Source organism: Hydractinia symbiolongicarpus, chromosome 3, assembly GCF_029227915.1.
Source record: "Hydractinia symbiolongicarpus strain clone_291-10 chromosome 3, HSymV2.1, whole genome shotgun sequence".
Classification (NCBI taxonomy): domain Eukaryota; kingdom Metazoa; phylum Cnidaria; class Hydrozoa; order Anthoathecata; family Hydractiniidae; genus Hydractinia; species Hydractinia symbiolongicarpus.
The window spans coordinates 15,084,930-15,101,391 of record NC_079877.1 but is presented as its reverse complement, the minus strand read 5'-3'; positions in this window follow the sequence as shown (position 1 = coordinate 15,101,391).

Here is a 16,462-nt window from a genome sequence, read left to right as displayed (position 1 = left end):
TGGACCTAGTAAAATAAAATTTCGAATTGGGTTGCGCAAGAAAAAATATTTTCGAAAGGAAGATCAAAACGCTTCACGCCCCACCTGACGTAATTTGTGAAGAACTTTTTATATTTAACAGAATCGAATGGCTGTTAGACGTTATGTAAATTTTAACCATTTCGAGATAGAAGGCAAAAGAAAATCTTGGAAGAAATCTCTTGGAGAATGTTTTCCGCACTCAAAAGAAGTGTTTCGTTATGTTTCTAACATAATTAAACAGTTCAAATAGTTTACTCCCAGGGCGTTATTGCGTTACAAATCTTTATTTTGTTCGCCAATACCTGATGTTAACATCATTTCTTATCAAAATTACAGTTGATGCTTTAAATGCGAATTTGTATCCTAAATGCTAAAATGTGAATTTTAGGCACAACCTAAAGCTTTAGTCTCTTACGAACAATTAAAAAAAGCCGCTTTTATGATTTAGAAAGTGTTATTCGACACATTTACTAAAGCCACGCAAGTGAGAGCGAGTTTTAAGTAGCTTTTAGATTATAATAAATACACCACGTAACATCTAACCAATCATGTTGTGCGCTACTATACTTGATTTCGGCCTTAAACTTTATGAAACTTCACAAATGTAAGATCGCAACTACTAAAGAAGCATGCGAAAAGACACCCTAAATTGTGTTGATGTGATGTTTTTAGTTTAAACACACTATACACGCCCTTGAAGAAACAATCTATAAGGTATACTACATGCCAAATCCATGATTTTATAGATTTTCCATAAATTTAATGCGAGATGAAGAAATTCGATAAAATAAGTCAGTACGTAAAATCTAAGGCCCGCAAAGAAAAGTCGTGTTTAATACAAAGCGCAACAACTTCTCCACAGGAAGATTTCTAACGATAAAGTAGAACGAAGCAGTTTATGGTCTGTACTTTTTTCGCCTTTGCAATACCGGGATTATCCCTTTTTTCAATACGACATAAATTATGATTTAAGAAGCGCGAAGCCAAGAATACAGTCACGTGTAACCTTAACTCGCGAAAGAGAAGAGAATTATAAAGGTAAAATAAAAAAAAACTTTGTCCGTTTGACGCACAGGAGACAACCTAAACGCTTTGACCTTCTGTCGCTATTTGCAACTCTAAAAATATTTTTTTGCTTTGAGATTACTTTCATTGCATGAATTCAACATTGGCAAGGTTAAAGGGGAAATTTTTTAGCATTTTTTTAGCAAATAGTAATATTTTCAAGGATGTTCCCTATAACTCGCCGACGATTGCAGTTGTGCTATTTCTGAGGGCACATGTAAATTACATTAATGGTACGTTTTCATTTTCGCGGATATTTGTTTTTGCGTTTTTTGCAGATTTTGCCTCAATAAACCAAATTATGCATCGGCTGAACATTAATTAGTTACCATTCGCAAAAATAAATATCTGACAAAAAACACAACTAAACACAGTAAAGAAAGTGCAATTTGATTCATTACAAAGAAGAAAATAGACAGCTGAGTCCAATATCAACAGTTTGTGTCATGTTTACTTGTGTGAATGTTTTAAAAAAGTCTTCCAAAAGAACTTGACATTGTTACTATTGATATTTCAATTACGGTTGACCTTAAGTTACTTTACCAAGATAAATCGAAACCATCGACAACGAGTTATCTTGCAAAGAAGAACTTTGTTAGTGTGCATATACTACTAGGTTTTAAACAAAGTTAATTTTTTGCTAAGAATGTACAAAGAAAAGGAAAAAATGTAACTATTGCAAAATCCGTGTATCCTTTAGGCTAAACTATATCTCTACATGATATATATTAAAAGCTATACCACTTCTAATAACTACTTTCTTACCTATTCTCCTTTGACAGTTGATTTTATGTTATACAATTCAACAAAAACAATTTCATCAGCATAAATATGACAACTTTTAATGATTTCCCTGCTTTTAACAGACACAAAATCTGTAAAGCAAGTATCAGGCTTTGCATGTTCTTTTCAATCTCTATCAGCAGCACAAGTAGTTCTGTGTGACTTTGAAAATAATATTTTTACACATTCAAGTACATAATTTATATACATAACTTAATTTAAAAAAGACTAGAAAAGACCATTTTTATTTCAATCTCAGCTTTACTTATGCCAGATCCTGGATTCTTTATGTACAACTTTTATAGTCTCTGACTGCCAGACTATTTTATGTTATCCTGCCTTCAAGTCAAATCGTACATTTCTAAATAAATATTTAAAGAAAGCGCCAGCTCGAAAAAAAACTCTTTTGCGAAGCTTAAGATTATGTCCTTTCCTAATATCACAATTTTATATACAAGATTTAAAGAGGGAAATGTGCCAAGGTTCGTTACTGGTTTGATAAATACGCACGAATTTCTAACAAAAATGACATTTGTAAGTTGGATATAACAGTTAATGAATAGTGGATGAGTTACTTTATTCTGAACCCTATTCATGTTTCGGGGGAGCGGAGGAGGAGGTCTTCCGTCTGTGAAATTTCAAATTCAAGTGAAACTTGCAGTATTACTTTATATGATGTTGACTCATATAAAAAGATATAAATTTTCGGGACTAGTACGTGACCTAATACACCCTTCTCGTTTGGTTTTTTAACGTCTCAATGTTTCTTCTATAATTTGCACTTTTTTTCACTTCCTTAAACGCAGTATTAAGCCATGTGATCATAAAATTTGTCTAAATTTATATGGAAATCTGTCCCCATCGCTGCATCATTCGTGACGCTTTTGAAATATGTGCGCATATATATTTCAAAATAGATATTTAATATATTTCACATATTTCTTTTGATCCTGCTTTTTAAAAATGTCAAAGGTCTTTGAAGTAATTTGAGGTTATCAAGGTAGTTAAAGTCTGCCTTAGAAATGCTCAACTTAACCATAAACATATGAAAATTTTTTTCATTTCTACAGAAGTCATCAATAAAACACGTGACTAAACATGGAAACGACGCTGCCATTTTGTAAGTTTGAGATGGATAAGTCTGTAAATTAACTTTCTGACTGTTCTATTTGTAGGAATAAAGTGCCTGTTTCAAATTCAAATTTTAACATGTTCTGAATTACATGCCCAATTGTTCTTGGCTATTAATATTTTTTGCACTGGCACGTTTTCCATAAATTTTGACTCTACCATTCTAAATTCTCTAAAAAGAAAATGTTCTAAATTCTGATCTATTAATCATATAAGTATAAGAATTTCAGAACGGGTTTATGTTATTAATTCAATCATTAAACAAGGTTACGTTTTAAAATCGTCTGTAAGTTTTAATTTCATATTTTTCATATTTCACAACTCTGTTAGAAGTTATGGATGGCGGGCTATTTATGCAAAGTCCATAACAAATAGACAGTTTGGTAGGCCAGAAATTTAGAAATTACATGAATGTGAAAATATCCTCCTCTTTCACCCTCAGTTTAACCTTTTACTGGGTTGTTCAAACCGCAAATTGAATAGAGTTAAGAAATGACATAAAAAACTTTTAATACTAGCATCAAAAAAGAGATTGGAAAAGTACACTATACTAGGCCCTTGTGGTTAGTTAAAAAGAACAAAGTACCTATGAGAATCTTCATTTAATTGCTATTCGTTTTAACTATCATAACAAGTGCAATAATATTAAACTCAACATTGTAACATGTGTAGATCATTGTCTTCAATAAAAACAACATTAAACTCTCATTAACCTTGTGGCATACCGAAATGAATATCGTCACTATATGGTGCAACAGGTGCTACTACGAAATATGTTGAGGCTGTGACGGATTTTTAAACTTTATCTTCAAAATTTAAATACTTTCCAACTACTCTTTGGTTTCTATATTTTCAACGTTTCGTAACGAGCTCTTAGGCTAAATTATTTCCTTTACAAAGTTTCCTTTTAAAAAGTTTATGCCAGACGCAAATTTTTAGTCAAACAATATCCTAAATGTAAAGGCAATAAATCAGTCCAAAGTTGGCTATCTTCTTGGCATGCATCAATCTGAAGATAAAAAACTTCAATTATCGTCCATAGCAATTTCACAGACAAATTTATCTGAGGATTTTATTAAAAAAAATTGTTTTTTTTTTACAAAAAATGGTATACAAAAAGTTATTTAATTCCATCCCGTATTCTCCGTCCCATCTCTTATCAATCAAAAGGATTTACATTTATTAAAGTCTTCTTGCAAAATTTCTTTTAAGAATATGAATTTGAATATAATCTTCCGTCCTACACAATTTTCAAAGATTAGAATTTAAAGATAATACGATCGAAAACTGAAAACAGTTTTACTAAATAGACAAACGTTCACTTCTAGAACGCCTAAAACATATGTTTTGATTTAAACGGACATGTTCTGTGTTGCAATAATACATTCATTTTATTCCAATTTCTTGATTGACATTCTTTTTTGCATTATTGTAATAATTTTGTTTGAGCGATGCACTGGAAGACTATCTGAAGATATTTATATGTCTGATTTGTGAATATGACACAAAGGGATAAAACTAAGACCACTTGCTGACCGTTGCAGACGTTGTAAATAGAAAAAAGAACGCTAAAGAATATAATGTCAGGAATAGATTGATAAAGAAAGGGGTACGATTGAGATTAAAAACGGACAATGCAAAACACAAGGGGTATAAGAAAGAGAAACTAGATAGAAAAAACTGGCAAAGATCCATTAAAACATCGCTACCAGCAATGATCATCAAGAAGAGCTTCGCCCCTCTATTTTTTTCTGTAACTGGGCCTTCTAAACAAGATATGTTAAGTAAGCAGAAAGATCCCTTTCGTAAAAGCCCCAACAGAAAGAAAGAAGTCATCAAAAACTAAGCCTTTAAATTCAATATTAAGGTAAAGCTCACGGTTGAGAAAGTCGGTAGAAAGAAAAGAACGAGTTAAATAAGGGATAATCAAATTCTTGAATGGAGCGGACATGCTCTTGTAAGGTAAATAATACTTGATATGCAACATGTGCAGGCTTCTCGACCCGAGGCAAGACCAGATATTCGATTATTACTGATAAAAAGGAACTTTACATTACTTAGATACAAGATGTGAAACTTTATTGTATTCTTTTCACTTGCTATGATTTAAAAAATGTGTTTACATGGCTACATTATGTACGCTGGTGTGTAATGCATAATGCAAATATATACAATTGTGTATTTTTTAAACAATTTTTCGAAAATATTTTATATATCATTTTTTTATAAATTATAAAATTTGTTATGTTTCGTCATGCTACAAATCATTTAATTCCAAAAGAAATAAATCCTTTAAAACAGAATTTCGTTATTTTCTGCATCACATTTTCTAAATTACGCTGTTCTGCGTATTTTTTTACAGTGTTTATCCTTTTAACAGGGCCATTGGAGACGTAAAAGCACCACGTCTATTTATATATATAGTAATATTAGTTAACCCCTCACTCAAGATTGTAAGCCGATACCTCTTATCATTTGATAAATAGGAACAGTCGAAGGTTGAAAATTGTACACTTAAGCCCAAGACATTTTTTTACAGCATTATGACAAGGCTACTGTAACATCCTTTGAACCTACATGTAAATCTATGAAAAGTGAAACAAAATCATTTAAAGAAATGATCAGACATTCTTCTTCTATTTTGCTATTTACTGATTTTTTTTATTACTTTCTTTTTATGCATTTCGTTGTTTTCCTTATTTCTTTGAATTTTGCCCCAATGTAAAAATTCTTATTTCTCAAGTTATTATAATTTCATATTTACCTCTTAGCTGTCTAATAAGCCCAAATATAATAATGGTCATTCGCCGTATACTCTGTTGGTTGGTCAAAACTATCGAACAATGTCTTTAGAGTTTCTAGACTCGAAGGTGACATTGTTTGTCGACCATCTCCCATCTAAGGCCATGATGCATTTGATGTTTTGTAAATTATTAGTTTGCGTTTGGCAAAAATTTGGCAGTTTATCGGATTCCCCAGTAAAGTATTTTAAAACATCAATCACCGTAGGAATTTTATGATTGCGAGTTTTGACAAACTTCCACACACTTGCATTTCTACGGCATCCAAACTCCAATTGCTCGAATCGAGTTAGCTTGTAAAACATATTCAACACTGAAGTTGTGACTCTTTGATTCCGAACAAGATCATCAAGTGTTGTGAGCGTTGTAAAGTTGTCTCCATTTTGTTGAGATTTAAGATCCATTATCAAAGTTTCTCCATCTTAAAAGCACAACAATATACTCAGTGAAATCATTCCCTCTCAAATAAACTCTCACTTTAATTACTCCCCATTTCTAACATACAAGTACGTGCCCTTTAAATTGTTACTTTCTTTGTTCAAAAAAAGAAGGAATTCACTGCAGAGAAAAAACCCCTAACCTGATAAAACACAGTTTCAAAAACTTTTGGGTAACGCATTTGTGTGTTTAGATGCATCCGTGTGTCTCAATTTGCACCGTAGTTATTCTTTTTTTAATTTAACAAAACAATCATAACATGGAGGCTTTAAGCAGTGAAGCGATTATACAATCATTTCAAAAGCATCCCAAAATGCAAAAGGTGTAAAAACGAAAACTTCTTTTATACTTTACTGTTGCGACTTAAAAACAGTACATTTGAAGGATGAACAAAACAACATTGTATTGACCAGATAAATATATATACATATATAACCGTAAATCTTCTTCACGCTTAGTATCAAAAAGTATATATATTTTTTATTTATTCTAGTAACCGTGCTAGCGATTTTTTACCGCCAGGACAGTTATTATAATTATTAAATAAAAATAACGATCGCAAAAATACAACTAATAATCGCATACTGCGTGAAACTTGAAGTTTTTTACAAATTTTATTCATGTATATTATATACATTTTTGTTACGTCCCAATAATCTTCAAATTTAATAAATGTCGCGCCTATAATAATAATTCGTAAAAGACGCTTATAAAATTATTATTCTTTTTTTCTTTTAGTGTTTATATGGATTGTATCACTTAATGGTGCAAAATATATGTTATATCATATTTGTATTTTTCCTTATTGGATATATGTTTGTGCTTGTACGGTTTATTATAGCAAGAATTTAACTTAAAATTCTAGTTGGGCAATTTTCTTAATTAAAAGGCGAAAAGTTGTTTATCAGGTAAATTATTCTATAGTCTATTTTATCCTCTTCTCTTATTTACAATATTTATTTATGTAGTTATTCTTCTATTTGTGAAGTTTGACGCTTTGTGATATATGTAAAGGAAATTTTATAATGTGAATTTGTTAGATCATGTTAACAAATATATAAATATATATAAAAAGAAAGATACTCCAGTCGATGTTGGCAACTTGATTAGCTATAAGATTTCAGATTAAAGAGTTGTGTGACAAGTTGTTTATTTAAATACGTAAACAAACATATTACCATTGATGTATTTCATTACTAAGAGTGTTGATGATGAATGCTAGAAGCGTAAGGCAGCTGATAATAATAAAAAAGGAAATTTTCCCAAAGTACCTGAGGAACATTCAACTTTAATTTTCCTTCCGTCACGCCAAGGATGAATTTTGTAAATTCCATAGTACATCAGCGGACCAAAATGTCTTTTAAAGTGCGACAAGATAATTTCTTTCCGGACAAAATGTCTATAAGTAATCATTTGATATTATCAATTATATGAAATAAAAATATAAAAAAACAAGAAAAAATCTAAGCTCATTTAACCTGTGGTTATTGGTACATTGCTAAACACGCCATCTAAAAATATAAAGGTTTTAAATGTTACTGCAATGCTGGAATAAAAAGTTGCATCAAAATCTTCGTAATAACCAGACGCACCTGTTAAATTGCAATGTTTACCATAGTAAGGTAAAAAACACCAATCACAATGATAGGTGTTGTTGTGAAAGTCTGGAATACAGTCACTTCCATGCTCACAAATAAGTGAATTCAATGTACACATGTTCTAAAATCAGGACGTTATAGAAATATCATACACTTGGTTTTACTGCAACATTATCTTATTCCAAAGACCCTGTTTTTCAAAAACCCAAAACTATCCATATTATTGATTAACCGATATGAGAATGAAAAGAACTTTAGTCTAAAATATAAAGTTCACTATAAAAGTTTTTTGTTGAAGAAGAGTGATAAAAATACGAAACCCTGGAAAAAGTTAATTGTATATTCAAATGCGCTACTAGTTAGCTACCAAATGGATCACAAATAGCCCACAAATGCATTGAGTAGATAATAAAATATTCTAAGGGAATGTGCAATTTGTTTACAAATTTAATCAGAGAGTTTCTCTCTTTTCTTCTTTTATTGCTTTTTTCCATCTCGTTTTCGCAATGTTAAAATGATTATTGCACAGAGTTATAAGTATTAAATGATTAAATTATTTATCATTTTTTGTGATTATTCTGTCAAGAACTTCAATGAGCAGCATAAATCAAATCAGCCACATCAATTATAGGAGATCTGTAACGGTCTGTAAATTTTTAAATTAACGTTAGTCAATTATGTTGAACTTTAAACTGTCATACGATATGACGAATTTCCACATGCAATAACTGTGCATGGCACGAAAAATTTATTCACGACTACTATTGTTATATTTTATATAAATTTAGACTTTTTATCATCAGTTGCGGACAGCAAACAGACAAGTCAAATTCAAGTTTTCAAGTTTCAATCTTATTCAAGTCAAACTCTATTGCGCTTCAATTTCTTAACTTAATTTCTCAACTCGTGCATATTTGCGGCAACTGTTAATTATTTATACTTTACATTCAAATTATAATAATTTACGCCCTTTGTGTTCAGGCCCTTTTTTAATTAACTAAATTAAGTAATGTATATTTTTGTGTTTGAACATATTCGAATGTTGCAAACACAAAGAAAATTGGAGCAAGTTTTTCCTCTTTTACCTGATTTGGATCTGCCGTAACCTTATAAGGTCAGTGGGTGGCTTACATGCTTAGTTTAATTTCCTTTGATAATTTTCTCAGCATTAGAACCCGAGAAACAATTTATGTGATTGCCATATATGGCTATAAGAAAGGCTAAGAGTTAGAATGTATAAGATCTTGAAAATACAAATTGGGAATAAAATTTTTAGCAAAAAATTTCTATTAACCAAGTCAGTACAAAATTATATCTAAAAATACTACTTCGGTTAAATATCAAAAAATATAAAATCAAATGGTAATTACCAGCAAATTGTGAGAAAATATGTTAATAATCAAAGTTTTAGTCATATGTTAAAAGAACTGAGGGATGGGATTGATGATGACAAGGATGATGTTAATCGCGAACAATCATACGGATTTCTACAGAATAAATATAGACAAATATATCTCCACAATATGTGTTATCTTTGAATCTGTGATGTTTCAAAATTTTTTTCGTCGTTTTCGCATTTGTTAACTAAATTTAATTCATAATTTATTTTCTTTGTTCTATTGAATCTCAATTTCAATTGGAGATAGTTCTATTGAAAGAACTATGCAATTAAGATTGCCATGGTAGGGCATAACAGAAATTACTAAATCTAGGAGGATTGAAAGATAACAAAGAATAGCTTCATAGTTAGTTCTCTATTGCTCTTATGAATTATTTACAACACAACGCGGAAAGACTTGCCAAATGAATTGCCAAATTAAAAATAGTAAATGTTGAGTTCTTTACTTTAAAACCATTGTTAGGTTAGTTAAAATTTATTTGATTTGATTCTTGATTTTAGATATTTTATTATAAGTGCGGACAATTTCCAATGTAGTGTCAGTTTACGTTTCGGGTAACAATTTTATGATTGCTTCAGTTAGTGAGGAGATTTTAATAAAAAAAAACTTGATGCATAGAGTGTGGAAACCTATTATGAGGAAAAATGTTTCTTCAGTATAGCTGGTGTCATTGATTCAATTCCATAGTGTCACTCACGATGTAGTGTCACTTACGATCTCATGTTTTAGTATTGTGCAGCTCTAATTAGACGACTATTCTAACAGTCTGAATTGTGACAAACCTGAACCTATTTTAGCGATCATTATATATTTTTTGTTTTCACCCCACATCTTAATTGTCGCCCTTCTTCCTTAGTTTTTTACATCATATACTCTTCCACGTGAACAAGTAGTCTATCCAGGATCCAGTCCCAGCTACTGTATCGTTTATGTAGTTAGCTATGCTACTAGTAATTTTAAGATATTTTCAATATCAATACGCGATCACCTGTTTTGATTTTCTTTTATGTTAGGTATTATGTTCGGCATTTTATAGCGGACTCCTAAAGTCACGCGACCTTCTATTTTATACGGCATATTTTAATTTTTTTATCAGTCAAACACAGTTTTATAGCAACTTAGGTGATTTTTCATGGTTCACACTGAGCCGCTGAGGTGGAAATTCTCCAATACTTATTCTAAAAGTAAAACTGGTTAATTTTAAAAAGCTGTAAGGAAACGTATTGTTATGTTAAACAGTAAATAAGAAGAAAAATTACAAAACGGTAAAATAAAGAGTATTGAATTAACTCTAGATAAGTACTTGTAGAAAATTAACGCAGGTTATATCACTGTACGAACAAATTAGCGAAGAACTAACCGACGAGACTCAAGCTGTAAAACAATTAGACGATTGTTATGCTTTTGAACGTCGAATAAAAACACACTTAAACGAATTAAAGTAAACATTTATATTAGGAAAAAAACGCCAAAGAAACTGAAATCAACCATGTCCGTTTACCAAAACTCGAAATTGTTAAAACAAAGGGATTTTTTACTTAATAACAAACTTTTATGGACTCGTTTCATGCAACAGCAAATTCATCTACACATATCAGTGACGTAGAAAAGTTTAATTATTCACTTTCTTATCTTGAATGGGATGCCCTTCACTATATCTGTGGTTTACTTCCAAAAAGTGAAATTTATGAAAGGGCCATTAAGCTCCTTAAAGAAAGATATGGAAACACGCAGATAAAAATAACCGGGTACATCAACGAGTTGCTTATATTAAAGAAGATTTACAGCAATCGAGATGTTTAAGAAATGCGTTTAGTTTACGTTTAAAGTCGGAAAAGTTTGGGTATCGATGGAAGTTCTAATTCGCTATTATCAACGATTATTATGGATTGAATTGAAATTTAACCTTAGCCTACTAAGGTTAAATTTCTTGAAAGAATAGATTTTAGATTTGTTTCGGCTCCTCCATATAATTCACGATAAATTAGAGCTTGGCAACGATGTAGAGTACCGATCAATCCTGCTACTCAAAACTGCAAAGATCAACATGAAGGTGGTTAGAAAAAAATTGTCTTGCAGTTTCAATAGCAGTGACCGATTAGCGCATGTTTATTGACTCCGTTAATTAGGATTAGTTGCGTATTTTGTAACAAAAACTATTCATCTTTAAATGTGATGTTATCGCCGATGATACCCCTCGTAAACTGAAAACTCATGTCTAACCTTGTTTAAAAAAAATCCAGCCATTTGAATAGTTTTTAAACCTAAGTTGCTTCTTGGTACTCTTGCATAGGCCTATAATCTTTATGTTAGTATAATTACTATTAATGTACATTTAAAATTTTAAAATTAAATTTTTATGTTCATCATCCAACTTCCCTCCCTCCATTGGCGTGATAAACAATACTTACCAAAAAAGTTAGTAAAAAGGTGACTCAATTTTGGTTCAGTGAACTTTTTAGGGACTAAATATTTTACCGAATTTTCTTTCCCTATTTTTTTGTCGATTAATTTTTTGAGGATTTTTCGTTTTAAATCACATTAGAACCAAAATGCTCCGACATTTTGTTGTTGTTCGTTTATTTAATTGAGTAGAAATTTATATACACTAGTCCTTAGCCCGTGGAGAATCCACGGGTTCGCCTATCCTTTTTATACAGCATATAAATATATAGATATTTCTTTTTGTGTATTTGATTATGTATTATCCGTTATACTTCAAATGTTGCCTGCTGTATAAAAAATGTTAATTGGTAATTCTTTTAACCTTTAGTCGGTAAAAGGCTATGTAGACTATGTTGGCCAAATTTAGTCAACTAAAAGTGACTAAATTCTGTAAAAGTGTTTGTTGAAATTTCATGCTGACCGTTTTTTAGCCCTGTTTTACTATTCAGGTATGCAAAACTTAAAATATATAGTAAATAAAATATACCATGTATTAGAGAATCAGCTATAAATCATTATTAGAGAATTTTGATATTTAAAAACTATGAGAGTATGGGCAGTGAATCATAAATTACTACTATTATTTTCTTTATAATTATAAGGCAAACAAAATTGAAAATAAATTGGTAACCTTACGAACAGTATTACGACTCATCTGTTCAGTCATTACCATTGAATAATATGGATTTTATCATGTCATGAACAAGCGAGCAATTTTTAGGCTACGTTGTGACAGCTACAGCTGTCATTGACAAATAATGGTTGTAATCATCTTTTGCTATTTATTGGTTAAGGAGATAATTGGAGGATCGAAATCAACCAATCAGATCACAGCAATTAAAGTTATAAACTATATAACAGAGTGAGATGGATCAGATTAATTACGATCTTTCCCTTCCTTCAAGATTTTTCCTTGTAAAAGCAATAGAGATGTCAGCAGCAGTGATCTCTCTGTAAAACAATAAACAAAACACGTGATGTGAGGCGAGTTTTAGAAATTTAAAAATGGCAGCCTGCTGTAAAAAAGCATGAGATCAACAGCACACTTATCATGATTGAGGTAATCTGACGCAAAAACTTATGAATCATGCTTTATCATTATAATTTGTGCTTTCTTCTTTTTGAAATTTTGCGTTAGCTTTTGTTGAAAAGTATCATGCAATATACCGCAAGAAATAAAAAATAACATTTTGTAAGCCATTGTTGTTGTTTTCTTTCATGTAAGCGCTCATTGTCAGAATGTTTTACAGAAAGAAAATTCCACGGTTTTGCAGGTTTTTAGAAAATTTGCTATTGTAAATAAAAATATTTTTTGTATAAACTACAAAAATAAATTAAGTGAATCTAATATAAAAAAATTTCAACAACCAATTAATTTCCTCAATGTACTTAATTTATTTTTTAGAAACTCTGCTTACTAGTCGTTACCCCGAGGAAAAATCCACGGGTTCGCCCGTCCTTTTTATACCGCATTGCGTGCGTCTCGCTACCTGCGCAGCTACGTTACCATTTTGCGTGACAGACAGACGGACGGACAGACGTATGCGGTTATTATAATTAGATTGTGTACATAAAACCTTTTAGGAAACAAAACTTTCAAATGTTTACCATGCGAAATTCTAACTTTGATTATACAAAAAAGTGGCATTACCATAAAACACATGTACCCTTATTTCATAAAAATGTAAAAAAATTCCGGATTCTTTTTTTATTTGCGAAATCCTCTTCCTGCAAATTGTTTTGAAAATAAGTCGCAGAAAATAAACGTACAAAACATTACAGTCTTTCGGCTAAACCATTTTTTTCAAAAAAATCTTTTAGCTGAAAAAAAAACAAAGTTAACAATCCGTTGTTCCCCAGTCAGAGCAATCACAACAAGTCAATATTATTTTATGTTACGAAATATGTTTTAGTAAACTTTAACAAATTAATCATTACACTGAGCTCTTGTTACCGGTAAACCGTGTTACACATGCAGCTTTGGTTTACAAAACACAGAATATATTCTGTTGAAACGCCGATTTTATACACAAGTAACTGTGTTACCCAGCGTTGAACACCAGAATGAGGGATTAATAAGAACCGGTAACTGTGCCACATATTCAGTTAAAGCACTTTAGTACAGGTATATAGTATGTAGTAAGTCAAGTGAAGCGCGCAAACTTTATTGTGTTTCGGCCGGCCGTAATAGTGTCGCACATGATTAAAAGCGTATTACCATTTTTAAAAAAACTTTATCGCGACTTCGGTTAAAAAAACTTTGAAAAACCGCCTGTCATTATCCAAAAGTTAAAAAAAATACTCAGCACTTTTGTTTTGCAGCATGTGTTTTCATTAAAGTAATAAAAGTGGTAGCGTCTAATTGCTTTTAGCAAAAGAATTTTTAGCCAGAGGTAGCTGCTAAGGAGCTAGCTAGATAGACATAATTTCAACATAAAAATAAATAATAAATGCTGGGATAAGAAGCTAGCTGGCTAGCTGGGAGTAGAATGCAATTCAAAAAATCAAACAGACCTACAAACCTAAAATTGACCACGACCAATTTCAAAAGCAGAAAGGTTTTCGTTATCACAGTTACTTCGTTGGCATATGTCGGCTGCAAAAATCTTGATTGATTCTTTAAAGAATCAAGCGTTTTGATTGGAATACTACGTTCGAGCAGTCAAAACAAAGCCTGTATAAATAAATATCCATATTCCTTCCTAGCAACATTTTTGCAAAGTCTTCATGACTATATAGGTAAAAAAGAAGCAACTTTGAGATGCGCTTACCAATAAACGTTAAACACCTTTTACTCAAGATAACCAAGTGGCTTTCAGCAAAACCATTTTTTACCTGATTTGATCCTAACTAAATATTACAAAAACTAAACAATTGTCAAGATATTACGGGATATTCCAGATCTGGTCTTTAAAATTATTTCAGGCATCATGAATTTTCAATCAGCAGCCGTGCTGCAGCTGTTCGCCTCTCCTCTAAAATAAGAATTCGTGAGTGACACTGCATCGTCAGTGTTACTACGGAATTGAAACAATGACACCAGCTGCACTAAAGAAACATTTTCCCCATGATATGTTTCCATCTTCTATAAATCAATTGACTTTTACCCAAATAGTTCATTTATTAAGATCTCCCCACTGTCCCAAGCAATCAAAATGCTTTAACCTAAAACGTAAAGTGGCACTACTTCGGAAATTGACCCCACTTATAGTTAAATATTTAATACACTTGTTATGTTAGTGAAACTTTGTTGCATAGAATATATTCTAACTAACCTAATAATGATTTTAAACTAGAAGTCAACATTTACTATTTTTACTATTGCCACATAATTTCAACAAAGATTATTTGAGATTTATCGCCGACACTGTTGCTCTATAAAGCTTTACTTAGTAAACCTACGTTATACCTACTGAGTAAACCTATGTGTTTGTTTTTTATTTATTTTGACCATTTAATATATTGCCTTGCATGCAAGCACGATTTAAATTCAGAATGTAATTTTTTATCTGTCTTTGTCTATTTATGTTTAAAAATGACATTCAATGAATAATGAATTTATGTTGTAGTTTCTTTGGCGCGCTATCACGTGTCCGAGTCTTTTTACGGGTGTATCATCTTGCGAATCAGAATTGGTACAGTTAGGATGTCGACTAAAGAAGCAGTTTCGGAAATAAAGGCTTACTTTGATGCAAAACTTTCTACTTTGAAAAGAGACATTGTGTCTGGAGAAACATTAAAGAAGAGAAAGAGAAAGCATTAGTTTAAATATAAGGCAAATAAGAAGCAGTTTGAATTCAACCAAGAAGTGAAAACCTTGAAGAAATTATGGAGTTAGTTCAAAATAATTCTAGAAAAAGATCTACAAAGAAAATTCAAACTGTTATAAATGAAATCAAAGAAAAAAACAAACTCATACGCACCACTGAGAAGTCACCAAATGGGTGGGGCACAGTAGGGGAATACGAATCAGACAGTATAGCCAGCGATTCTGCAGAAGTCCTTTCTAGACTGACTCTGCTATAAGTCCTAAAGAAGTAGAGATAATACCAATAAAGCTTTTTTCGTTTGAGGTACAAATTAGAAAAAAACTTCAGTTTATTTTAGACGCATCTAATTTAGCGTTACTTCAAAGATGCGATATTGCAGTGTTATAAATATGATTAAAGTTAGACAGGGTTTCCAGAAATTATTTGTTTTTCTTTATTTTCATTTTTAGAACTGATGTCGTTTTGTTAATTTTCCCACATTCACTGCACATGACATATCAAGATACGATTTGTGGTGGCAAATTTTGGAATTTCAACATGTTGAAGGAGACATATACTATTTTTTTCTACGTTCATACAGTATGATGCTAAGAGTTCGTGGTACAAGCTGGGTACTTTTATATTTACTTGCTTTGTGTTTATCTAATGGCATATTTTCTTCAATCATTATTTTGATCTGCGTTTTAAGCTCTGCACAATGGAAGCAACGATGAAACAACATTTTTTTAAAAAAATGTGCAACCCTTATTGTTCAAACTTATTTGTCTTCTTAGCTGTTTGTCGAAAGCACGTAATTCTATACGTTATGCTGATATGCGTTTCTAATTTTACACAATAGAGGCAACGGGCAAACGAAATTCTTAAAACAAATTTTTGGGTACATTTACATTTAAAAAAAAAAAATCTTTTGCTGACGTCAGCAAAAACCCAAGTGACATTTCTTTTCAATTTTTTTTTAGCTTATAGGTGGATTTTTTCACAGTGCTACTACTAGTGGGTTACATGACATA